The sequence below is a fragment of the Anomalospiza imberbis genome, chromosome 9, assembly GCF_031753505.1.
Source record: "Anomalospiza imberbis isolate Cuckoo-Finch-1a 21T00152 chromosome 9, ASM3175350v1, whole genome shotgun sequence".
Lineage (NCBI taxonomy): Eukaryota > Metazoa > Chordata > Aves > Passeriformes > Viduidae > Anomalospiza > Anomalospiza imberbis.
Genome location: NC_089689.1, coordinates 23665161 through 23691096, shown reverse-complemented (window position 1 = coordinate 23691096; position 25936 = coordinate 23665161). Strand labels below are relative to the sequence as shown.

The 25936-nt window shown below is 42.3% G+C and overlaps 1 protein-coding gene across 3 annotated transcripts in view; it reads left to right on the top strand.

Annotated features, from left to right (window-relative positions):
* The window catches only part of TRABD2B (TraB domain containing 2B), a 266250-nt gene that overhangs the window by 11072 nt on the left and 229242 nt on the right, over window positions 1-25936 (top strand). The gene's annotated exons all lie outside the window — the stretch shown is intronic.

Here is a 25936-nt window from a genome sequence, read left to right as displayed (position 1 = left end):
CAGCCTTTTCCTATTACAGGTGACAGCATAATAGTGATGGGGAATATTTATTTAAATGTGAGACCAACTGCTCACAGTGCAGGAGTTTGCAGAGTCAGCAGAGAGGGAGAGGGCAAAAGGGTGATTTGAGAAACATGCCCAAATTTTTGAAGGTCTTTGTATTCCTGGCATGTGACTGATTTACAGTTTTAGAAATGACCACTTGATAGAAATGCTATGCCAGAAGGAAGTGTGATGAGACATCCCAGTGTGTCTTGTTGGTTCTAAAGCACTGGTAAAAATAATCACAGCACTATTAATTATGAAAATGTTAAGCCTTACACCATTAGAGGAACTGGTCCTGACATACTGGGAGTCAAATTGGATACAAACTTGTAGTTTGCTTTCAAGCTGAGGTAATTCTTTATTTTTGGGATATCACAATATCAAAATTCTTTATTTTTGGGAGGCAGGAGAGGTGCAAGTGTGCAAAAAGAGCCTAAAAATGTTGTTTTCCTAAGAGTTAATGACACAAAAAGCCCTTCTTTTTCATAATGAATTTCCTGATTAAGACAGGAAAATGCTAGAAAGAACATTCTCAAAAAAGCTCATTGTCTGCTTGCTGGAGAAGATAACTCACTAACACTCAGAAGTGAGCAAAGTCAAGTTTCAAATACAAAGTTATGGCCAAATCAATTCTTATATGGCTTAGCCTTCAAACAACTGGGATGCAGTTCAGCTCCTTCAGCATTTCTCCTTTCCAGTTCCAGAATACCAATGAGAAAATACCTTCTCAGTCCATGAGACCAGGTTCTACCATCCTGAAATAATCCAGGTGTTTGGTGGCAAGATGAAGTTCAGAGGCTCAAGGCAACAGCCCTTTGCAGGCATGAAACACTGTCCAGCTTTATGGATCAGCTTGTCCCTGTCTGCAGACTGGCATTGGCCAGCTTTTCACCCAGCTAATTGTGTGAAGCCAGAGAGGATTTTCTTTATTAACTTGAGTGGCTTGGCTGTGAAATGAGACATACTGTACAGTGTATAACTCAAGCTCGCTTTGAAAGGAATTTTTGTTGAAGCTGGGTATCCAGAGAGATCTGAGCCTTTAACATGTAGTCATCTGAAACACACTCTAGGAACTTTGTAATTTAAGGTCGGCATTTGCACTGGTTCGTGTTCCAGTAATGGAATAGTGCTTGCTGTAAAAACATACTCAATTTATATCTTTATAAAGATGGGCTTTTTTCCTGAAAATGAAACTGACTGCTCTGAGCACTTGCTGTGTGTTAACTGTGGCTGGAAAAGCTTGGAACGGATGTACCCTGTAGAGATTACAGCATATTATGGCTCTGAAGTGGAAAGCAAGCATCATTGATGCACTTGTACATTCTCAAAGCTGGAGTATTAGTTGCTGGGAATCACTTGTAGTAGTGATTGAGCCTACTAAGATCCCTTTTGTATTTTAGGAAGTACAAAGAGCTAAAATCTCCCAAAAGGTGTTGTATTTTGGCATATTTTGGATGGGTTTTGTCATTACTGACAAAGAGATCCCAGTGGAAGATATTCCTAAGAATGCAAAACACAATCACTAAACCCACACAAGATCCCTTATCACACGCTCTCTAAAGTTGTTGCAGATTCATTTGAATTACACTGGAAAGATTTATCTCTTATTAATGGAGCACTCTTCATTTTTTAAAATTGAGTTGTTGTGCAACACATCAAATAACAATGTCATAACACATCATAAATCAGTTTGTTCACTGAAGGATTCCACACGAGTTAATCTAACATCCTGGACACAGTTCATGAGCAGTTAATTTTAGCAGTTCTCTTTGATACATATCAGTTAAAGCAAAGCAACTCCAGCCATTATGGAGTAGAGTCAAAACTGGTTAATGGCAAAGCAAGTACAGACAAAGATTGTTCACAGATAAAGCCTTTGGCAGATCATTCAAGGGATCTTTGCTTTATATATAGAACAATTGTAGCTCTAATACCAGCAGTGCAGACACTCTGGGACAAAGAGAAAATACAGACACACACACACACCAAACCACAGAAGAAAACCACACACACCACTTGGTACTTGAGTCTAACAAGAAAGTCAAGCTAAAGTTCACCAACCCTGACGTAGCTACCAAAGAGCTCCATGGCAAGCAATGAGATGGGAAGAACCACCCCCAAAAAAGCATTCAGGAATTATTCCCATTGTCAGTGTGGGAGAAACTGAGAATGTTTGATTTGAAACACAAAGTCATCCGGCGGCCTGCCAAATGACATTTATCTCAAGGTCACACAACGTAAATAACCCAAGGGTTAGCTCCAAAGCAGGAGGTAGCTGAAAAAGAGTAGGGCAAGGGATTCCTCTCTCTTCCCTGTGGATGTTTGGCATGCTACTAACAATGTTTTGAGGCCTGTCACTCCTGATGAGTCTCGTATATTAAGAGCAATATAACACAGCAAAAGCAGAGAATAACAGCTGAATGTAGCATTGTGGAAGGGATCATGGTTTGAGACCAAGGCACTAAGTTGTTGTGCGTTTTCTGCAAGAATTAATCAGGGACACTAATTAGAAAGGAAAACTTCAGCAGTAAAAAAATACTCTTGGATGCTTAAGTCTGAAAAGATTAATCCCTGTTTCACAGTAGGGACAACCAATGTTTATTTACTGTTCAGCTGAGTGGTCCTATGAATTTTTCTGTTCTTCTAAAACACAAAGTATCACAACCTTCTTTCGCTTTTGAAGAGAACAACAAGTTTAGCAACAGTCACATCAATAATCCATCATTATCAGTCAGGGAAGGAAGAAGTGTGTTTTCCCAAGAGTGTTTAGACCTGAGGGTATAGCTTGGAATATAACTATGGGAGAATCCCAAAAGACTTGGCACTTGTTCCTCTGTTCTCTGGGGCAAATCTCAGTGTGGTTCCCGTTAAAACAAATCAAACAAGTTGGCAATCCTTGTACTGGGAACCCAAAACTGTATCTCTTGAAACCAGGCAAGGTGTTTTTTCTGCTGGTTTATGCAGAAAGGAGTTTCATGTAGACAAATAATTTATTAAGAGAACAAGGGAGAAAATAAATGTTAGTCAATATTCTTCTAATTTATTTGTGATTTTGATAGGCTTAAAAACCAGACTGAGTAGAGTTACTTGTGATTTCATGTTGAATTTTTGATGCCATGAAAAAAAGTGAACTAAACTCACTAAGTCAGAAGGAAAACTAAAAGTGTTTCGATTCAGTCAGCACCACTTGAGGTCACTCTGCAGAGTCCTGTATGTCTGTGTGGCCTGAGCACCCATTCCTTCCAAACAGAAGGGAAGCAAGCTGAGCATGTGGATAAGGAACCCTGAGTCTTTGTATACACAACACAGACAATTTTATACCTTTAGGCCTTACATAATGTGTTGAAAACTGAGGTGTCACTTCAGAGGCTGAAATACCCCAATTACATTACTACATCTGGGGCTAAGACAATGACTTTTCCATCTATAAATTTCTCTTACACCTTTCAACTTATTTAGTACTCTTAGAAAAATAAATATTTGTTTGGCAGGGAATAGAGTTGTTGAGATGGTGATATGAAGGGAACATCTGGAGAAGTCCAGCCTGATAGTGAACTCCAGAACCTGTAGCTCTTTGGGCAAGGGACTGTGGGACACATCTTCATCCCTGGTGAATAGAGTGGCTCCACCCCTCTTTGCTGTTTTATCCCCTAAAGGAATTGATTTTTTTCAAATGCAAATGGTCTTGAAAAATGGCAGAGAGCATAGACTTGCATCATTATCAATGAACCAAGGGCTTGTGTGTTGCAACAACCTTTGTTGAGGGATTGTTGTGTTGAATATCCACTGATTTTGGCACAAGCTGGAGAACTCAGCAGTTCCACTTTGCATGTCCTGCCATCATTCAACAGGCAGACCCTCTAGCTAGACATCGCAGTAGGGCAGCCAGTTGGCTTCTCCCAACCTCCTTAGGTTTCCAGATGTCATAACAAAATGAGAGAGAGACTTAGCCATCTTCCATGTGTTTACGCTGGAGCTGCTAGGCAGAGACCAAGCCACAACACTGCCCAGCTTTTCAAAAAGGACTTAATAGGCCTCTCTGTAAACAGATCTAAATATTTGCTCCAGTGACATTTATCGCATCACACGTCTGGCGTGAGTGTTTCGTCCTTGTTTTGCTTGCGTGTTTGGATTCTCTTATAAACATTAATGAAGTGCTTGAATACAAATGAATAATCCTCCCCCTTTCTTCCCGCCCTGGCGGGGAGGGGAATGGGAGGGCAAGAAGCAATAATAGTTCAACCTTCAACCCATAATTGCTTGGTACATTTTGATGACAGTTTTCTTTCTCACGTGCTTTAAAAGACTTTATTCGGCATGTACATCTATGCAGAATGCATTGCACCTTTCTTCAAAGGCAGCTGCAGCCAGAGTTGGAGCGGGGGGCACTTAGCAGGCAGCACTGTGTCATTTGATGTTTGAGCAGTCATAGCAAGTTGTCTTGCTGCTGGGTTCCCAGCAGGCTGCCAGAATTCTGCCCCATCTACAAGGCTTTTAACAGAGGATATATTTAATATATACTTTCCTAGGCATCTGCTGTTGAGCTGGACAGAATAATGGGCCTGAAGCACCTCAAATCTAACTGCATTTGACAGTTCATCTACCTTTTGCTAGAGAACTGGGGTCATTCAATAGATATTTTCCGATTACCTGCAGCTTCAATGACTGGAGACAATGTGTTTCCAAGTAGTCCCTTCTGATCTTTCATTGCCTTTATGGAGGCTCTGGAAGGTGGTTGTCTTGGTTGTCTTTCTGCCTAGTTTTGAACTGAAACTGCCATATCCTCCTTTTGATTTTGTCACTAAAGGAGAAGGAGACTGTGGGATAAGGAAAGACTAACCAAATCTTGTTTCCATAGGTGGTTTCTGTGGACACAACCTTTAGAAGATTATTCTGTTGTCTAGGGTATGAGAACATAAAGCAAATGTATTAGAAGCCAGTTTCCTGATCCTAAGAGGGGTGAAGTGTGAAACAGATCAAGGCATCATCCCTGAACCTGTTCCAGACTGAGAAAACATTGAGTATCTCATTCCTGTGTGGGAGCAGTTATATTACTGCTCCATTCTCCCTGTGCAGTTCAAAATGTCACAATGTCTTCCATGCACAATAAATTACCATCATCTCCTGCCAGGTGGGACAGTGCTTCGCTCAAGACTTTACTAAGCTTCTTTAGTTTCTGCAGCTGGGCTTGTAGGAGCAGTGGTTTGGCTTGCTTGGAAGCCAGCAATAAAAGAAATTTTCTCTTAGTCATGAGGGGCTCTTCAGAAATTCCTTGAACTCATGCAACTAAGCTCTCAGCACTTTGTTAAGAGCAAAACTGCTGCATTTAAGCTGTGGGACATAAAAGAAGTAATCAATACCCAGAAAGTTCATTCTTCAAACAGTCTTTAAGAAAAAATCAGCCTGTACAAGACATCTACTGGTCTGTTGTGTGTAATACTTACTAAGTGCAAAGGGTTTATGTCCCAATAGTCAGGCTTTGGGAGGTGAAAAGTAATACCAAGAGGAAGAAAAATGCATGTGTTTCCTTCATCTGAGTGATTAGGTATAAAATGGGTTAAAAATTAATACTGTCTTTGGTTCAGCTTGTATATGAAACCATTCAGTCTGCACATACTTGAGTACTATTCGAAAGTGCCTGTCAACTCCATTAATTATCAAATTGCTTATTCAGTCTATGCATTCCTTGCATAAATCCATATCAACTTTGCCTCTTGTAACAGTGTTTGTTTATATGAGCTGGAACTCTCAATCCTGAGCAGACTGAAATGCTTCTCAAAAGAATTTCTTCGTCTGCACCTACAGGGACCCAGGCTAATTGCTATTCAGAGGATGCTCTGTGGGCTGCTTTTTTGGTGAGGAGTTGGGAGTCACAAAATTGTCTGGAAAGGTGTTCTTTTGTCACTTCTGTCCATTTTGGTAGTTCAGATAGAAGAGACTAAAATAGTTAGAGTTCTCAGCAGCTGTTAAGTGTACACCAGAAAAAAAAAAGAGCTTGGAGAAAGGGATAGAAAAAAGAATTTGCTGATATTTTTGTCATCCTCTTTCTAATGTGCCAATACTAATGGAGGCTTTTTTTTTTTTTTAATGAACTTATAGTCTAATGCATTCTTTTGTCCCCATCTCTCAAGCATTCTGCCTTTTGCTCATTTGCTGGAACACAAACATGGAAGTGTATTTGGAACTAGCTGGAGTCTTAAAAAAACAAAATTAAGGCAAGCTGCCAGATCAAAATCTAATACACAACATATGTTTACAGAGTTATAGTCTCTTGCCATGCTGGCTTTAACAGCACTCCAGTGTGAAGCAGAGTTAATGCCTTCCAAGATCTTTTATCATCCATCGTGCTTATCAAAACAGTAAAAATACTGGTTTTATTTCATCAAATGCACCTTTCCTCTTGTCTGAAGCCCTTTGAATTCCCCACCACATTTGGGATCAATGGAAGAGTATGTCCTTGGTCGTCTTTGTCCAGTTCTCCTTCTCTTCACAAGAGCTTATATTCCTCTAGGGTGACCAGGCTCATCCAACAGTTTGGCAGGCAGCCCTGAATAGGACCCCTGTTTTGAGAGAAGACAGTAATGTTGATCCTCATGTGCCTTGTGCATTTGACGTGTAACTCATGACACTTTCTGAGGAGTCTGGGAAGAGCGAAGGGTTGTCCAAGTCTAAAACAGAGGATTGAAGTGAACAGCATGTTTTAAGCTGACTTGGGCTACTTCAGCTTGTCCAAATGTAAAACGTGTCATTGTGTTTGCTAAACTTTAGTCCTTTCTTGGGAGCCTTCTGCACTAGGCAGAGTCTGGCATTTGGTGTGGCCAGTGAGCCCCACTGAGGCTCTGCGGTTCCTTTTGGGCTGTCCCTTACACACTGCTGGTGTCTCTCATCCCATGGTGCCTCCAACCATCCATGGCACAACGGGACCATTGACCCTGGAATCTGCTGCAGTGGAGAGTGGCCAGCTCAAGGCAAGGGCTTGAATGGCAGTTCAACATGTAGGGGTGGGGTGCAATGGACAACACTTCAGGGCAGAGGGAATGGCAAACGAACAGTTGTGCCAGACTCCTGTCACCTCCTGTGGCTGCTCTGCCCGGTGTGCAGTACACACTGCACTGCCCCTTCAGCAGCAGCTGGATGCAGCTTGGAGTATGCAGAGCCCAGGGAGAATAAACTTGGAAGTGTCTGAAAATTTTATAGGATGAGACAAAGCCTTGGTGGGTATATGAGGCTCTGAAATAGCAGCAGCCCCTCACTATTTCTTCTGCTCATTCTCCGTATGTGGGATATACCTGTCCATGATCCATGAAGCATTCTAGGCCAGCTGGACTCCATGAGCTCTATATGCACTATTCCAAGCTTATCAGGAGAGCTCTATTAGGAGGAGGCAGGAGTTTTCTGGGCCCTCAGAGACAATCCTGACGTGGACTTTTGTATTTCAGTTCTCTGTGTGCAAGATGGGCAAGATATTAGAGCTATTTATTTTTGGAAAATGCCTTTTTTTTTAAACAGAAACAGTGCTCATATAATTTTTTTTGTATTTGAGGAAAGAAATGTGCCTTGAAATGTCTCAATTTCAAATTTAAAGAGAAGTTAGAAAAACCCATGAGTCTCATCAGCAAAAGAACAACCTGATGAGTGACCCAATTGGAAATTTTTGTGCTATTAGTGCGTAACAACACATTAAAGATGGAAAAGGCTAAATTTGTAACTTTTTTTTGAGATATTGTTTTTCCCCACTGAGCTGTAGATAGCAACAGAAATGTAAATCTTGTAGCATCTTTGGATAAACTTGCTAAGGGAGAAGAAAGTCCTCCTGTGCCTCCTTGGTAGGAGCTCTCTAACACAGCTCCAGGATGCCTAACTGGAAGGATGTTTGAAATAGGGTAGCTTTACCTCTGTTGAATATAGAAAATTCTTTAGAGATGTCAGGAGAGTAATAGTGTTTACAGCTTACTTAATGTGTAATTACAGCTGATTTGCAGCAGATCAGGTCTCTGCTCACATCAGTAGTGTCATGCTGTGTATGGTCATTAAGTTTTTGAAGTACAGTTGAATGACATGGGAGGCAGGACATGGCTGTTTCACCCCAACATTTCATCAAGGAGATCTCTCTTGGATTGTCTTAGCTTGAAGTTCATTTCAGAAATAAAAATCACATACATGGAGGCCACATAAACTGTCGTATAAATACTGGGTTTGCATTTCTTGCAGCTCCAGGACTTCAGTCTTTGTAGCTCAGATCTCACCAGACAACCACCTTGCCTTTTCAGTTGAGGAGACAGTCAGAAGAGGTGGTCATGGTTTGGACTTTGAGGCTTCATCTTCTTCTTTTCTCCTAAGAAATGTCCTCTTTCTGTCACTAAGGAGATGAGCTGCCTAGTTAAGCTTTTGAGTCAAAAGTTTAACCTCCTGCTTGCAATTCTTCTTTGGCTTTGCTGTTTTGTTCTAAACAACTTCTGTATCCGTTCCCATTCTGTTATGCCTATTCTGGTCAGTGCAGAATAATGTTTAAGTGATTCAGTCAGTAGAGTCCATGTTGGCTAATTCCTTGGACACAGTGACTATCAGGACAATGACCTCTCCCTGACAAAGGCACTGTTTGCTCAATTTCAGCAGTATTCTAGGTCCTGACCACTTGCTCTGTGCAGAGAGCATTTGCTGTGTGCTGTACTGTTGCCCGAGTGCAGATGTAGGTTTTGGATTATGAGATTTCAAGTTCTGAGAATCAGCCTGGGTTTTAATACTCTTGATAACACAGCCAAATAGTGTTGTTATGATAAAATTCAAAATTCATCTATGAAGCACCTCTTCCTAGCGTTGCCTCATGCATTCTCAACTAGCAACGTATTCCTTTGTCTAAGTGACTTCCACTGTTGGAACTTTTTCCTAACATATTTAAGGTTTTCCTTTACTGCTTCCAGATGTAGACCCTTGTTTTACCATTCTTCGACTCTGTAAATATATTTTCTCTGGTTCTAGTACTGTGCAGTTATTTGATAGACAAGATCATGCACTCTCTTTTAGGAGTCATTTATTAAAGAAAGTTTTTACAAGTGCAGACAAAAACCAGGCTTCTGCAGAGAATGAATTTCAGGTTTTGTGTTGTTGGTTAACCAGGATTCACACCCCTTCTGGGACAGTTCCTAGAGACACCTTGTGGCTGTCAGGAGCTCTACAAAGCGCATCATGCTCATGTCAAAATAATTTGTCCTAAGCCTCAACATCCAGAGTTATTTGAGAAAGAGTTAAGAGTAAGGCTGCCAACCTGCTAATTAAAAGCTAGAAATATTTTCAAGTTCTCCTCTGATGGTAACAATTAAGCAAATCTGTTCTAAAGTGGAATTACCCTCAAACCCAACAGCAGCATGTTGTCTGCCTGAGTATAATTAAAACTATCGAAGGAAATTTTCTATTCCAAGATGAAAGGAATTGTTGGTTAGTTCCTAGATTCCCATACTACAGTTTATACTCACATTCTGTAAGAAGTACAGCATGCAGCTCAGACTACATAGATGCAGTTTGTTGCTGGGATTCTTAGCTTCTCAGTCAAAACCACACTAATCAGTTCAGAAAAATAACAAAGCAAACCCCATTCCTTCAAACACACCAATCCACAGTGAGTTAGATGATAAGCTTTGTGCAAGAGAAAGACAGACTGACTTTTTTAGGTTTCGGGTCATCCATTAATGTAGAAATTTAAACAAGTTGAATCCTGGTGAGATTGCTCACCAGGCAGTAAGTCTTTCAAATGGTAAGTGAGCAAGACCTAGAATTCACTATCTCTCAGAATTAGCAAAGTGCAGCCTTTCTTGAGTTTGATACAAACTCTGTGAAAATGATATTTTAAAGAACAGATGCCTTTAGAGGAATAAAGTTTATATATAAACCGAGCAGTTTTACTGGGTGTAATTGCTGTAGACTCAGCTGAATAGAGGTCTTGTGATTACATTAATCTTATGTGTTTAGATCCAATTATTCAAGATTATACTTTCCATAATCTACTCACAATTTCATGTATGTACATATAAATAAAAATGATAGGTGGAAATGGTGTTACCTCTCCTTTTCTCAGTGAAAACTGAATCATTCAAAATGCTGGAAACCATCTTTCCATAGCAAAGGAGAATAGTGTCCTACATATGCTTTGCACAAGGCTTTGCCTGAAATTAGAAGGTCCAAAGAGTCCCTCAAATTCAGGGGTTGGTTCCTACTTGGAGCAGGAGTAAGGAGGTAAAACAGTAGCAAGAAGAATAGAGTTATGGAAAGTATGACTTTTAATTATAAATCTCCATCTTCATGAATGCAGAAGCATGAAAGCAATAAAAACTGTTTGTCTTCTTTGCTGATTTTTAAAATATCCTGGTTGAGTAGGAGAGTCTCATTACTGAAGACAACATCAACTCCAAGTCAGTAGTAGGACTTCATAAGGATTTTTTTTCCTTAATCAGAACCACCTAGATAGGGTTAGAGTTAAGTGTGTGTGTTATCATGCTTGAGCTGAGATTTTTTCTAGGGGTACTTCCACACATTTTCCTTGCACTGGGCTGCGTATCCAGCTATTACTTCTTTCTGTTCTATGGAAAGCATACACTAGGTAGGGTAACATTCAGGTCTTCCAAGCATTAAGGCTTAAAAAAAAGTCACCATGTTTACTTCAGCTTTCCCTTTCTAAATTGCTTTGACAGCCCTGTGCTTTTTTAACTCGTTTTGGGGAATATCCAGTCTGCCATTGGAATTATTTGAATTGTACAGAAAGAAAGGAGGGCCTGTTTCCCTCCGAATTCCATATATTGTGTCGCTGGAGCTTTTCATGTTCCATAAACAATGCTCTCTTTTTCTAACCCTCTCCCCCTCCTGCCCATAGCCTGACTTTCTATAATTTTCTTGACATGGACAACTCAGCAATTTTTGTGAAAAGCTATGACTGATTTTCTGCAGCTTTACAAACAGGAGCTTGCTGGTGATTTCAAGAGGATCAGGTAGTGTGATGCAAGCGAGACTGGATCGGGTCTCTGGGACTTCAAACATGTCTCAGCAGTGCATCTAGTTGTGAGTGATTGTTTTCCCTTAAAGCATTCATGATCTCCAATTGGCAAGTCTCCTCTCATAACCAAGGAGACATTTGGAAAAAAAGTTGGTATTTTTAAATGTCTTCTTAATCCCTGTAGAACTCTAGCCACATACAAGCAAGTGGCTTCATTTTTCCACACACTACTCTTTCTTTAGTTAATAATTCAGTTATTACGTGTGCGAAATCTCAGGAGGTACTCCGAGTTGCAGGCACTCTGCTGTTAAAGTTCATTTCAAGCTACCTATGAGTCTTTTAATACTTGAATGGTGTTTCATGGTCTGTCTTTGACGACTCATGAAGCTGTATCCCAGGAGAAAAATCACAGTCTGGATAAGCAGCCATGGTAGATACTGCAAAAGCAGTAGTGCTTATGTAGCACTTCAATGACTTGATGCCTCCTTATATTTTTATTTCTTTCTTTACCAGGAAGATGGATAATTTCTAATCTTAACAGCCAAGCACGGGAAGGATGAATAAGCAGTATTTGGGAATGGAGTCTGATTGGCCTTGTCTGGCTATGCTTGTTGGTGCATTTTGCTTAGCATTTCTGGAATACTTTTCTGTTGAAGTGAAAGGGTTGTTGCAGCATTTGATTTCAGCCTTATAAAGGCTTTAAAAGAAGTGCCAAGCCCCTGTAGTCTGGAAGCAGCAGCACTGACCATGTGCCATGTCACGGAGAGGGAAAATAACTCCCTTCCAATGTTTGCACTGAATATGAGTGTCACCAGAAAGCTCTAGGTTGTTCTTAAACTGCCTTGCAGCCTGGTGGCTTTGTGGTGGACCTGAGAGGTCTTGGGTTAATGTCATCTAATGCATCCTAATGGGAAGCCTAATTGTAACTGCCATTCCAGCTGTCCCTTGTGGGTTTAACTCATGTAAATGAAAACCACAGCTTTCCAATTTACTCTTCAGCATGAAATATTATATCCTCCTTAAGTAATGTGTTTTAATTGCAGAAGCAAGATAATATATATATATGGAAAGAGTGGGTGAGAGCATGCAGGTTGTATATAAATAGCATGGCTTCTTAGTTGTTTCTTTTCTTCACCAGTGTGACCTGTCTTCTCTCACCTGGCTGCTGACTTAACAGAAAGGGAACAGGCCTCAGCTGATCCCGAGGGGTAGGGCAGCAGGTTGAAATGTGTGGTCACTTATCCCTGCTCCCATCTGCTGCAAGATGTGCAGATGGTTGGAAGCAGCATTCTGAAGCTTGCACATGTCCACTTGATGTCAGTCTGGAGAGACTCTCTCTCTGATTTATGTTGGCAGAGAAGATCAAAACCAGGCTTAAAAATTAGGTGACAGAGACATAAAAAAAAAAAGAAAGAAGGAAAAAAAAAGAAGTCAGTAGACACTCAGAGGCTGGGAAAGGCTGCCAAATAAGCATTCCTGCCCTTGCTTACGATTCTCCACCACATACAACTGGCTGTGTACGTCTGGGAGCAGCCAGCATAGTGATCTATTCATAAAGGGCCAAACTCAGGAGCCGACCTGCAAGGCTTGAGTACATTGATTACACATGGGGAAGGTGGAGTGAGGGCTCTGAGGGGCTTCTTGGAGTTGTGCGGGACAAAAATCCCCTTCTTTCCAGCTAGCTAGACAGCAGGCACATGTGGGGAAAGAATGGTGTTGTGTTTAGGGCTTTACACTGGGTTTTGGGACAGCAAGGACCAAATCTCTAGTTGAGCATAGAGTGTAATTTCTGTAATCTGCAGCTGCCTGGGTCCTTGTGAAGGTCCCTGTCACTGCTTGGAGCTCCTGCAGGAATGCTCTGACTTAGATACTACCCAGTGCTTGCTACAGACCTGAAGCAGCGCATAGCCAACACTGCAGGGTGATGATTTTGTCATCCACTAGGTCCTGACTGAGAGAGGTACATTCATGAAGCACATGAACTACTGTGTTGTAATGATGATGCTTTTTATCTATGCCATTATGGAGAACTGCATTGAAACCCACTCTTTGCTTGATGTGGAGCTTGTAAGTGGGGCAGGACTCAGGTTGTGAAAGGAACAGAATACTTCTCTTCAAAATGGACACCCATAGCTGTTGTTTTCAGGATGATGATTTGTGTGTTCTCATGGTGGGTTGCATGCTCTTAGCCTCACCTCATCCATCTCTCACCAGGGGCAAAGAGCTTGCAATGCCACATATTTCTGTGTATCTTCTCAAGTAGAGGTATGTATGTATAATCCACAGCATTGGATGTCATTCAGGGAATGTTTAATTTCTCCTGTTATTAGTGGTGTGTAATTGTAATTGGTAAGCAGTCACAGGGGCAACACCTTTAATCTGCTTAGTGAGACATTCCTGAAAAGAGAAAGACCAACAGTGAATGACAGATACTTTTTGCATGTGCTTGAACAGTGTTTCCACTAAACCTTTAGATAGGCTGGGGAATATTGCTGTTTTTGGGTGTCCTCTCATTGGTACTCTCTTAACATCTGAAGCAATCTCAGATCAGCATCTGAATATGAAAATGCAGTTACAGTTACTCCAGTTCTTTTCACAGAAAACCTACTTGCATTTAGCTCAATATTGTCTTTTCCTCTACTTTTCCTACCGTGTGTTTTATGATAACTTACCTTTGGGAAACCAAAGCTGGTTGTGGCACTGGGCAGGTGCTTCTCAGCATTTCAGCTACTGGCTGTCCATCTCAGGGTGGCAGCTACTTCTAAGATACTAGGTCATGACAGGAGTGTGAGTAAAAGTATAATCCTGACTTGAGGTTTGCTCCTGATGTATTTAAGCAATAGCCTACGAGGCAGATTTGTGGCAATCCTAGATGAGTTGCTTCAAATATGCAGGTTCTGTCAGCATTCCTGATTTCCTATCCCTAAGGTAAATCAGGTTCTGCCAGGTTTCAGCTTTGGGTGATCGGAAATTCAGAAGTCAGTTGCTAACAGTCACAGCTTGATTGCATATGTACACACAGAAACACACATGCTGAGGGAAAGCAGAAAAACAAAGCTCTACAAAAGGAGTTATTTATCTGGTTCTTTGTTTTCCTCCTGCAGTGTGTGAGCACAGCTGGGATTCGTGCTCGGCTGGGGGTTTCCAAGGGGCAGGCGGCTCATGCAGAGCCTCCTCCGAGCTGGAGGTTCGGAGCACGACTCCTCCACAGAGGTAGCTCAGTGTGAGGAGCAGAGCTGCACTGACCTCACACCATGAGAAAATGAGACTCTCAGTAAGTGATTTGGCTAGGAAAAAAATGGTAGAAGGAAAGAAACTAAACAAAGCTTCTTCTGAGCAGGGGGTATTTCAGTGGTCCATTTTCCACTGATCATTAGAAGATTAACTGCTGGTCATGTTCCCAGTTAGGCACTCTCAGAGCTTTTTTGATCCTGGGCAACAGGTTTATTTGCCTAATTTATTGTTGCTCTTAGAATTTTAAACTCAAATATAAATTAAAGGCTTTTGTTCTGTACAATTTAAAAGCATGTCTGGGATGGGGAGCCCAATATTTGGCTTGGCTTCATGTAATGAGATGTATTTCAAGAGCTTCTAGGCATTACTGGGATGAGTTTGGGGCTGGAGTTTGTTTTCTGAATTATTTTGGTGCTTGATGTTTCTGCACTAAGAAGAAAGGTCACTGCCAGCTGTTAAGCAATGAAGAAGAGCAGTGGTTGTAAGGAACTTATTTAGACAAACCAGTTGTTGGAGTGTAACTTCTAAAAGAGGACAAAGTTAGAAGTTGTTTTGTTATCACAGCTGATTTCTGCAACCATTAGGAATAATACTCCAGTTTGGAAAGAAAACTTAAAGTGGTAGAGAGTATACAAAAGCTAATGATTTACAGCTACAAGATCCGCTGATTATCCTGTAAGACAGCTCAGAATGTATGTGCTTCCAAGAATCTGAGAATCCTTCTCGGATGTCTTGTCTTGAATGGGGGTATGAGTTGGCTTGGAACAAGTGCTAGTTGGGGCTTCAGCTTTTCAGCAGTGGTTCATCATTGTCCTTGGTGCACTGAGTGACCCAGGGCAAATCACTTCAGCACCTCCAGATTTTGTTTATTGAGGGACATTCTGAATTGTGATGGATGGTAATTATATCCCCTCTGTGGGGAGATTGTGGGCAAGGAGATCACATCTTCAAACCACTTCCACCCGAGTGCCTCTGTGGTGCTGTGCCTGCCATGTCTGCTGAGCTCTTCAAGGTACCATGCCTCTTCTGTCTTTGAAACTTGTCAAAATATCCTGTCCCTCAAAAAAGATACATTTGTGATGTCAGTAATTGAAATATATTGTTCTTGGCCCACAGGGAGTCTGACACAACAGCTCTACCTTAAACACAGCAATCAGCCTGCAAAAGCCAACAAAATCCCACAGACCAAGTGATAACAACTGTTTCACTTTCTTAAATCTCCCAGTAATCTGAGGGATGAGTGAGCTTGGTAGCTGAGAATTGCTCCTAAGTACAATTTACTGGGGTTTGTTTTTTAATACCCGCATTTATTACAATATTTTTAAAGAAGTCTTTTCACAAGATTTGCCAAAGAACATAAAGGTTTGTTGTAACGGATCAAATCACTTATCCTTATAAATCCACTACCCTCTATCTGCCAGTGATGACTTGGCTCAGCTCGAGAATCAGCTTGTGTAGTACATCTGGGTGTAGGCAGGGCTGTCCTGAAGGGCTAAAAGCCTCCATCCTCCCATTCCTCATTCTGATGACCATGGCAGCCTGGTGTTGGTATCTCCTTCTTGTTGTCAAGGCTGCGCTGCAGCTGGTTGGGAAAGGCTCAGAGGAAGCAGGTAGGCTCCAGAGAGGCTTTGTACTGAAGCGCTGTCCTCTGGCCTGGTAAGCAGGGCAGAAAATTTGATGCTGAGTTTTTTCTTATCATGGATCCAGTTTCTTTGGAGGTTGGAGTGATGGGAAAGAAAAGTCCAAGGTCTGAAAAGCAAAGTGTGGATCACGAACATTCATAGTAACTGCCAAAAATAATAGGGTCTTGTATTCTGGGTAATCTACAGTAAAAACAGTGACTATGAACTTCATCAGTGCTCAAAGGCTTTGAGCTCCATTTCCATGTGCATCAGTGTCACAGATGCTCCCTGCACTCCCAGAGATGAAGCTGTGGCAGCTAAAATGAGATGTCACACATAGGCTGAAGGACACCTCATGCTGCTATTCCTAAGATTTCAGAAAACCTGAAAGGCATTTCTTCATTAGGATTAGACATTAGGGATTTTTTCCTTGTATGTTACAGAGCTATATACCATTATAGAAAATTAAGATTCCTTTAGTAGTGAGGCACTGTCTAAATCCATCTGTCTTGGGAGAGTCACTTCTCTGCAAGCCGGTGGGTGAAATATTGTTCTGAGGAACGAAATCCAGCTGCTCTCTGCCCTAAATAGGCCGTGTAACCTTGGGACAGTTGTGCTCGGTTTCCCTTTTCACCTTGTCAGTCTTTAACCATGTGGTACAAGACAGTTGCTTGTGGAAGGAAGGGCTCAGCTTGCCATCATGGGCAGATGTGGGAGAAGAGGAAGAATTGAAAACCCTCATGTTTTGGATAGGAAAAAATATCCTGGTTGTGATCTACTGTTGCGTGCATAGGTCAGGGAAGGATTACCCTGCGGTTAAGGAAGAGGATGGTATCAAGGGACAAGTTCTGTTCCCAGCTCAGCCACAGACTTCCTTTCGGACCATAACACTTCATTCTTTGTGACTTTGTTTACTCACCTGTCTGATGGGAATAATACCGCCTACATCAGAGGCAAGTTGTGCTACTCTGTGTTGATGCACGTGGTGTTAGTTAGGAACATTAAAATGCTTTGTGATCCATGGATTTTAAAAAAATGCGCTGTAAATGATCAGGGCTGTTACTTGAGATTTTAGTTCCAGACACTGTGCCACAAATCAAAATATCTCCTTTTATTTCTTACTGTAGAGTGTTATAAAACATCCAGTAGTCAAAAGGTTGCACTTTTGCACAAGAAAGCAAATGCAAGTTTTGGACAGCCCATCTAAAATATAATTTAATATTTAAGCTTTATATATGTTTTAGTTTCCATTGATATTTGTCATGCTATTTTTATTTTATATTTACTGGCAAAATGCTCTTCTCAGTTTGTTAGTGTTAGATATCCATTGTCCAGTCCCATTTGCTTCCATGTTTGGTATTTCAGGTTTTACTTTACGTCTCCCTTGGCTTTAGAGAACTAAACTAATCCTGTGCTCATTATTCGGTTGAAATTTGGAAGGAACTTCAGATCTTTTTTTTTTTTCTTTTAAGTTTGTTTTTGTTACAGGCTTCAGTACCTCATTGAAAAATCCTTTAAGGAAGACACCAAACAGGAAGGTGGAAGCCTCAGTTCACTATTCCTTTCTGATTTCAAGCTGTCTGATACCTGAGGTCAGCTACAGAACATGATTTTATTCAGGAGACATTCTATTGTATAAAAGGTATAAGGTTTATATAGTGTATTGAGGCATGTAAAAAAACCCTTAAGAATAGATTGTCTGGGATCGCTAGGAAAGGCTGTAGCTTCTACAAGGGCCACCATTTTAAAGAGCTTCACAGGTTTTAGTGGGGAGCAAGGTCCTTGTCCTCAACGGTGTTAAGTTGCAGCTCCATCAGCCAAAGCTCTCTGTCAAGGCACGTCTTACTAGCAGCAAGTGCTTTCTTGCATGACCAAAAAACCAGAGATGCCCAGTGGGGAGAGCAGCCTGGCTCCCATGGCCACCACAGGGTCACCTCCTGTGAGCCCATGGTGGTCAGACAAGCCCAGAGCTGGGGAGGAAGAGTCATGGTCCAGCTGAGACTGTCTGGAGCCAGCCTGAGCTCCAGCAGCCCTGACCAGACGAGGCTGAGGCACTGCTGGGATGCCTCACTGGTGGGCTGGAGAAGAGTCAGGTGGGGAATGATTGCTCAGGAAGCCACAGGTGCTGTAATCTCCCTCCCTGCTGGGATGTGGCCACAGCAGCAGGAATTCCCTATTCACCTCTTCTTCATTGCTGGCACAGCTCCTCAGCCTGGGGGTAACATCTGTAAGGTGCCTTTCATTTGGGAAAGACACAAAGGGGCCTGGGTGTGCTGAATGTACTGGGGGAAAGAAACAACTCTGCAGGTTTGTATAAAGAAACTCAAGACCAAGGATGAAGCCCCTTTCTCACCCTGTTATTTCCCTTTCAGAAGAAAGCACATGGAGAGCAAGGATTTGTGATTCAGTGTTAAGAGGCAGCCTTGTACTCCAAGAATAGTGAAAGTACAGCAACTGTGTCACTTGGGCAGGGAGAGCCGTCAACATCCCTGTTTGTTGCATACTAACAAGCTGTTTGTTTGCCACAAAAAAAGAAAATCCTAGTTCCATTTGGTTTGAGATCAAGGCAAATATCAACCTTGGCAAACTTCATCCCCAGCTTTCATCCAGCTTTGAAGTCCAATAGGGAAGGAGTTTTGTATCTAAAGTGTAGGACAAGGAGGAAGCCAAAGGGACAGCTCCACAATCTCACAGCTACTTCTTCCATGATGAAAGACTGTAATGTCTTTTTCACATCCTGGTCTAAAACCAGATTTCTTTCTAGTACTATACAAATCCTTTCTCCTAGACTTAAGATGTTTCATTTTCATTCATTTTTTATCAGATGTTTTCCTGGATGTGAAACCAGGATTTCTGGGTTAATGTGTTGTCCCTCACCCATTTCTTTAGCTAGCTTTTGGGGTCTGTAAACAGGGTGCACAACTTCTTCCACTTCAGCAGTTGCAGGGGTCCTTTGCTTGCCCTCTGGGATGTTGCTGGAATTTCATACCTCTGTTATCTGTAGTCCATGCAAAATTAGTCAAAACTACTTGCGTCCTGCCCTTGTCTGTAAGAGACACTTCCTCAGGAGTGGAGACAGGAAAATGGGGGAGGGATTGGAGGTGATGAGAGGGAGTAGGGGTCCATCCCTGTGGTGCACGTCTGGATGCGGAGGAAGGAGCTAAGGGAAGGGGGAGGCACAGTTTATTGTGCTAAAGAGAAACAGAGAGGACTTTCTGCCGGTGCTTATTGACACAAGGCTCGGCGGTGACTCCGGGCTTCACTGCCGGCTCCGAGTGACAGCCAGAACAGGCTGTCCCCTTGTTCCCTGGGATCTTGTGCAGACAGATTCCTTGTGGAGGGACGGATCCTCCTTGGGGAGCTGGCAAGAGGACAGAAATGTAGGATCCTCTGGCTGACAATCTGCCTTCATTTTGGGAAGGCTACAGCTATTAAATTAGTGGCATTTTCCCTAAGGTGCCACTTTTGAATTGTCCTCAAAGCCAGCTGCTCTGGTGTTCAAAAGTAAAAGTTATTTCTGTCTGGACTGACCTTATGGGACACATCCAGCTTCCAACCCATGTCCATGGCCAATGTGAGTGTCCAGGCTGCCTTCTCTTGGCTGACACTGTCCCTGCTTAAGAATGACAGGGGTGGATTTAGAAACTCAGCTCAGGCACAAGGCAGAACGTGGCTCATCCACAATGTGCTGATTTGGTGTAGAGGCTGAGCCTGTTCCAGGGACCCCAGCCATGGATGCAGCATGTCCTTGGTGCATGCTGTGCCCTGGAAATACAGCCAGAGAGTGCTGTTGTTCATTTAATTGTAATTTAGGTGAAGATTTGTATTTTTATTCTTGGAAAACCCCCTAGAAGAACCCTGTGTGTCCTGGCAATTTATCTTCCCCATCATGGACAATAAACATGCCATTATAGATTGAGGAAAGGGTATGAAAATCTTACTGTGGTTCACTTAGGCAAGGAAATCAAAGCATGAAAGGAGTTGGTTCTTGCATTACCATAGGAATTTCCCTCAAGTAAATGGTTCCTGCTGAATGGTTAGAAGACTAAACTGGACTGGTTTGGCTCTAGATGCCATACATCCTGACAGAAAGAAGGGAAAAGATGGTATCTGGATGAGCAGGCATAAAATATATAGTGACATGAGAAGAATGGGGAATTAAGGAAATCAAGATAAATAAGGGAAAATGTTGGAGAAAGCACTTGCTATGGCACTGACTGGTGTTCAGGACTGTATTAATTAGTGCTAAAAGGAACTGATGGGAATGCAGGTGAATGAGACGTACATCAGCTGGAATTTGCAGGAAAGGTTTTGCCATTAAAACCTTTCTATTACTCCTCGTTTGGCAAGGATGTTTGGAAGTGTGAGGAGTTCTGATTACATGTCTTTGTGTGTGGGAAGGTTTCTACATTCAGCTCAAAGAACTATTATTAATCAACAAATCCAATCACTTGTTTATCACAGGTCATGGAGGAGGGCAGTTTATTATTCCAGCAGAGAAATCCATAATAGCTGGGTGTCTGAAGCATATTTTCCAGAGGATTGGCCAGTGTCTCTCTGAAAAGAGAAAATGATGATCCACCTTTTCTTTTGGGAATTGAATGGTTAATTGCAACCTCCTTCTTAGATTTGCCCTTCTGATGCTTGTTTGGATTTTACTGGCATTAGAAGTTATGGGGTGGCTTCTTCAGGGCACCTCAGGCAGATAGAAGCAGGTTGGCAGCAGCTTGGCATGGAGAATTTCCTTGAAGATGGAAAAATACAGGCAGCTGACTTTGAAGGATAAATGTTCCTTTCCTAAAGGTAAACTCGGGTGCTGCCACCCCTGTGAACTCTAGCTGTGTGGATTAGGACCAATAAATACGCTGCTCTGCCAAGGTCTGGGCTAACTGAGGCAATGCTCAGCGTTGTTTGCTGACCTTGAGGGAACACAAGCCCATTTAGAGTAGCAGAGCGCTGTAGGTATTTGAGATCTGGGGTGACTGAGGTTTTGCTGTAACCAACTTGGAGCTCCTAATGGGCTGAAACGTCACCCTGAAGCCACAGACATGTGGAGAAAACCCCATTGTACCAAAATCGCGGTTAGACAGGACAGTCAGTGAAGGTCAGCGGAATACAAGGCAAATATTGTGCTTAGGGGAAAAAAAATCCATGTTTTCTGGCAGTATGAAACTGAGACCAGGGTGGTTTTTTTTAATGAAGAGAGCCCTTTCCAAACAGGGAAAGGCTGCCAATGGTATGAGAAGCTTTTGTGATGTGTAACAGGTGCTCCTCAGACCTGAGCAGAGAAAGCCACAGCTGGGAGGATGTTTTTATCTGCACATTGTGATCTAAGAGAAGACAAACAAGTTTCTAGGTCTGTAGGATGCAGCAGGAAAAGAGATTACTGTACTGGATTAAGATAAGGGTTCCATCCATTGGATGTGGGTTATTTATCCAGGGGTCATGCAGTGGGAACACTTGTACAGGAGTTCTGAAATGGACACAGACCTGATCTTGAGCTGAAAAAAAAAAAAGCTGCAGAGCAAGAAAGTTGAGAGAGTCATCTCTGGGTGTGAGCATCAGGGTCATGACTCTTCTAGTGTGCTATGTCCTACACACCAAATTTTGGCTAGTTATTGGTGCTTTATCCTCAGCTTCACAACTGTTTTTTTCTTCTTCTTGCATAGGGAATAGGGAATATCAGTATTCTTAAATAACTCCCCTAATAAGCACATGAAATCAGAATAGTTGCCAAGGAGGTGGAAGATGCAGTGAAATGAAAATTTCATGAGAGGTTTGAGTAAGAAAAGTTGTGTTCAGTGTCTTCAACCAAAGTAAAACACTTAGAAGACTTGACAGGGCATTATTCCTACATGTACAGCAATTCCTAATGAAACATGCCAGTCTTCTAGGACTAGCAGATTTGGAACTATTTTCATTTCAGAAATTTGGATAGGAAAAATAAATTAGAAAAAGAACCCCAGCCATTTGGAAATGTACATTTTTCCTTCCTACTTACACTAGGTGAGAATTTGGCTCAGACAACAGGTCATGTCTGGTCTTATGGGGGTGTTTAGGACTGAGAGCCTCAGAGCACTGGACATATTTGAATTGAGGCCACTTGCAGCCTAAATCTTGAATCCAGTAGTGCTTTGCAGCTGCAGATAAGGATGAGGTCATATGCCAGATTGTGGTCTCCACAATACATCATTACCAGGATAATCACATCTGCAAGAAGGACTGTTAGCATCATGCATTATTAAATTAGATCAGGTACTTGTATTTCTGAAATAAGTCCAGGACTGTGTAATTTGCTCGCTTATTAGTTTCCAGGGTGAAGCTGCCAAGAGACCATTTCCAGGAGTCATGTGAATTGACAGGGGAGGCTCAGAGGACAGTTTGAACTCTGTGATGGACAGGCAGAGATTTTGCAGTCAGTGGGCTATTGGTCTAGCTAAAAATGATAGTCTACAGACATCCCATTTCTGGGATATTTCCTGTATCTTTTTCTTCCCTTAATGGCCTATGTCCAAATGCAGCTGTCTCTGATACTTACATTAAGGGTCAGCTCTAACTGGTTTAATTGGATGCTGTTCATTTAAGACAGTCTTGGTCCTCTGCCTGCATCCACCAACAGACACTGTAGAGACTACTCTGTGATCTCGAGGCAGCACGTGGTGGCTTTCAGCGTGGTACACCTGGATCTGCCCTCACAGCCAGCATTTGTTCTGGAGCTGGCTCATTTCTAGACAGCTGGGAGCATAAAGGAAGTGCAAGACCTTATCTGGTGACAGGTTCCATCTGGACATACCCAGTGACAATTGAGCCTTTTAGACTGTGACACTGCAGTCTGAAAAGTAGGGTTTGGGATTTATTCTTTAATCAGGAGCAAGGAGACTGAAAATTGGATGTCCAAGCTCTTTGCAGTTGAAGCAAAACCTGCCAGTTGAACTGACTCTTACAGCTATAATAGACAACTTGAATCCTTTTTAGAGAAGTCTTGAATTATTTTTTTATGGATGATTTCTGGCACTTCTTTCAGGTCAGAACTTCTGAGGTATCCTAGAGGGAGCACTTCAAAATGGCTAGACTCATTTCAGGAAAGTAGTCCTAAAAGCCATCCCATGGGTCCTGAATGACTGAAGCTGCACAAATACATAGTTTTATAATCCACAAAGAACTCTCTGGTCCAGCCTTCTGCATAACTGGTGTGCTTTACTCAGGAATTTAGCTCATCACTTTTTTCTTGAGATTTAGCAGTGTTTGGAAAGACTTGATTTGAAAGACTTTGCTAGAAGGAGGATGTACCCTGGTTCCAGTGACGACAGTGACACATTTGATCTCCCCTACTTCCTTCTCCTGGCAAGTTGCACTTGTGACATTTGGTCTGTCACCAGAGGCTCACACTGTAGGATTTTGGGATCTGTTTTTTTGCCTGGGGGAGGGGTGGCATATGGAACAAATGTTCTGCATTCAATTGCTCCCCTGGGCTTCAATGCAGGCTCATCACACTAGCAGATCTAGACAAGGGAACATGGTATTTCTAAATTTTGAGACTCAAAAAACTATTACTGTCTCTTTTCCCACTACAATGTACAAGAATTCTTGAAACAAAAATAAGATCCTGTCTCTGCCACTTACCCAGAGCCTCAGAGATGCAATCAACCCAGCAGTCATCCTCTCGCCAGAAATAAAAATATCCGTCGTGGGGTTTTCTTTCCTTCTTCTGGAGACCTGGGATAGCAACACATGATTTGGTGCTGCTGACATCTGGCAGCATCGTTCCTATTTACTGTAAACACGAGTCATCGCCCATGGAGTGTTTTATTGCTTGTGGTTTCCATCTTGTTGTATGCAGCAATTATGCACATGGCGCAATCTTTCCATGTCAATAAAAATGTTTCATTCTCAGCAAGGAACTTAAGAATGAACCCAGCAATTCTTAGGGGCTACTGTGCTGAGTTAAATGGGATGTGATGGGGAGGGGCACGGCAGGGGCTCGGTGTGGAGGGCAGGGGTGGTTTTTGGGGTCACTTGGTGGGACTCTCAGACTCAGGGCACTGCACAGAATGTTAGTGTGAGCGTTCACTTCTCCAGCCTGGGGCTGAGAAAAGGTCTCCCAGCTTTTGTTTGCTTTGTTGGCAAAACGTTGTGCAGCAGGATGCCTTGTGAGTGCTGCTGGAGACTTTCCTTCATGCTAATTTCTGTTTCTGCCTTTGCTTTTTTTTTTTTTTTCCCTTCTGGTTATCCAGGAGTTTGGAGATGTTTTCAGTAAAGGATTCATAAGAGAATCTTCAAAGGGGACCACAGCCAGGGGAAAATCATAAGCATGACTGGAAAAGTAGTGTTTTAAATTAGTGTGAAAGCTTGGGGGAAGTCGCTTAGGCCTAAATCCACAAGTTGATTTACGCCTCTTATTGCTGCTTAGGTGCCCTGTGTTCCCTTTGGAGTTACACATCTAAAGGTCTTTATGGTAAAGCACTTCCCACCTCATTCTTCCCTTGGCTTATTGGGAGATGGAGTACAGTGTTTGCCCGCTTTGGTGGGAGCAGGAGTGCATTTGTCTGGGGCTCCAGACAACGGGGCTGGTCTTGGCAAGTCACCCAGCTCCTCTCTGCAGCGCTCTGGAGGGACAGGCCCTTCTGGTGGGTGACTCATCTCCACAGAGCAAATATGTCTGAGACACGGGGCAGAAATCACTCCCTGGAGGTGCCAGACCCTCTCCACTGGCTCTCAGTGGAGCTTAGCCAAGAAGTTTGGACTCGGCGCCTAAGTTGTAGGCAGCCGATGGTATAGGAGGTGAATTTCACCCCTGGGAACTTGGGGTGGAATTTAAGCTGTCTGAAAATGACAGTTGTGCAAGCAATAATAAACAGTCTGTATGGTTCCATGTCTGGAATCTCCTTATAAACAGGGGCATGCAAATCAATTAGATAAAAATCTGAGCATTTCTGAATTTCCTGCCCAAACTTGAACAGAATTTGCTTTTGGATTTGATGAAAATCCCCTTCACTCTACAGCCTATGTGTAAGTCGGGTTCTGCCCGACAGGCTGCCTTCTTGTTTCACACAGGAATGGAGATGCTGTAGCCATGGGATGCTGTCAGAGTGACCTATCTCTGGACATCCCTAACTTCACCAGGATGGTGAGAGTCAGTGCTGGGAGCCTTCTGGGAAGAGCCCAGAGACATGGCATGATTCCTGACTCAGTGCTGCTGATCGAAGTGCTCCAGATAAGCTGAGATGTAGATAAGCACCGCAACTCCCAAGCACTTATCCAAACCAAAACTTTCAACATTTATCCACCTTGACTGTACATGACTTTGCCCTTAGCAACAGGGACTACACCCACTTTTTTCTTCACTACTGTCAGCAGAGGAGCAAGAACCTACTTGAAGACAAGTAAAACACCTTAGGCTTTTAGGTTCCCACACCTTTCTTCCTTTTTCAGAAACTAGTCTGATTATGTATTCATTTCTTATTGTAGTCACTACCTGAGAAACCACAAATTCAGGTAGGAATGCTGGGCAGCTTCTTGTGAAGGGAAGTGCTCCCTGACTCTACCAGAATGGGGAGGGCTTGTTGGGTCTCACTGTCACCATTTGCCCTCATTTGATTTGAAATGGTTTTATTAGCTGCCTACAAAGGGCAGGATTTTATTTATTTGTTGATTATTATTCCATTCTAAATTCAAATGTTTTTTGTTTGTTCACTTTCTCTTGATTCCCTGGAGAGGAAAGAATAGATGGGACCCATCCATTGTTCCCTTTGGTGTATTAAAAATGCTCAGGTGCCTTGTGGCTATGTCTCACTCATGCACTCAGGGTAAAACCAATGTTTGACTTAGGGAAAACATTCTAGGAGTGACAGAAGGCCTTCTTTTCCTTTGTTTTTTGTGTTTTCTGAGCAGCATTGGGTATGAGCCACTTTTCTCTGACCAGTAGGCATTATCACCTAAGAAATTACCTGTTCTTCCAAGAATCAGGGTTTCTTCTTTCTGCCTGTAATGCATTGTAATTTTTTTGTGGCTTTTGGTTTTTCAAATTAGAGATTTTAAGTTGTTATAGATT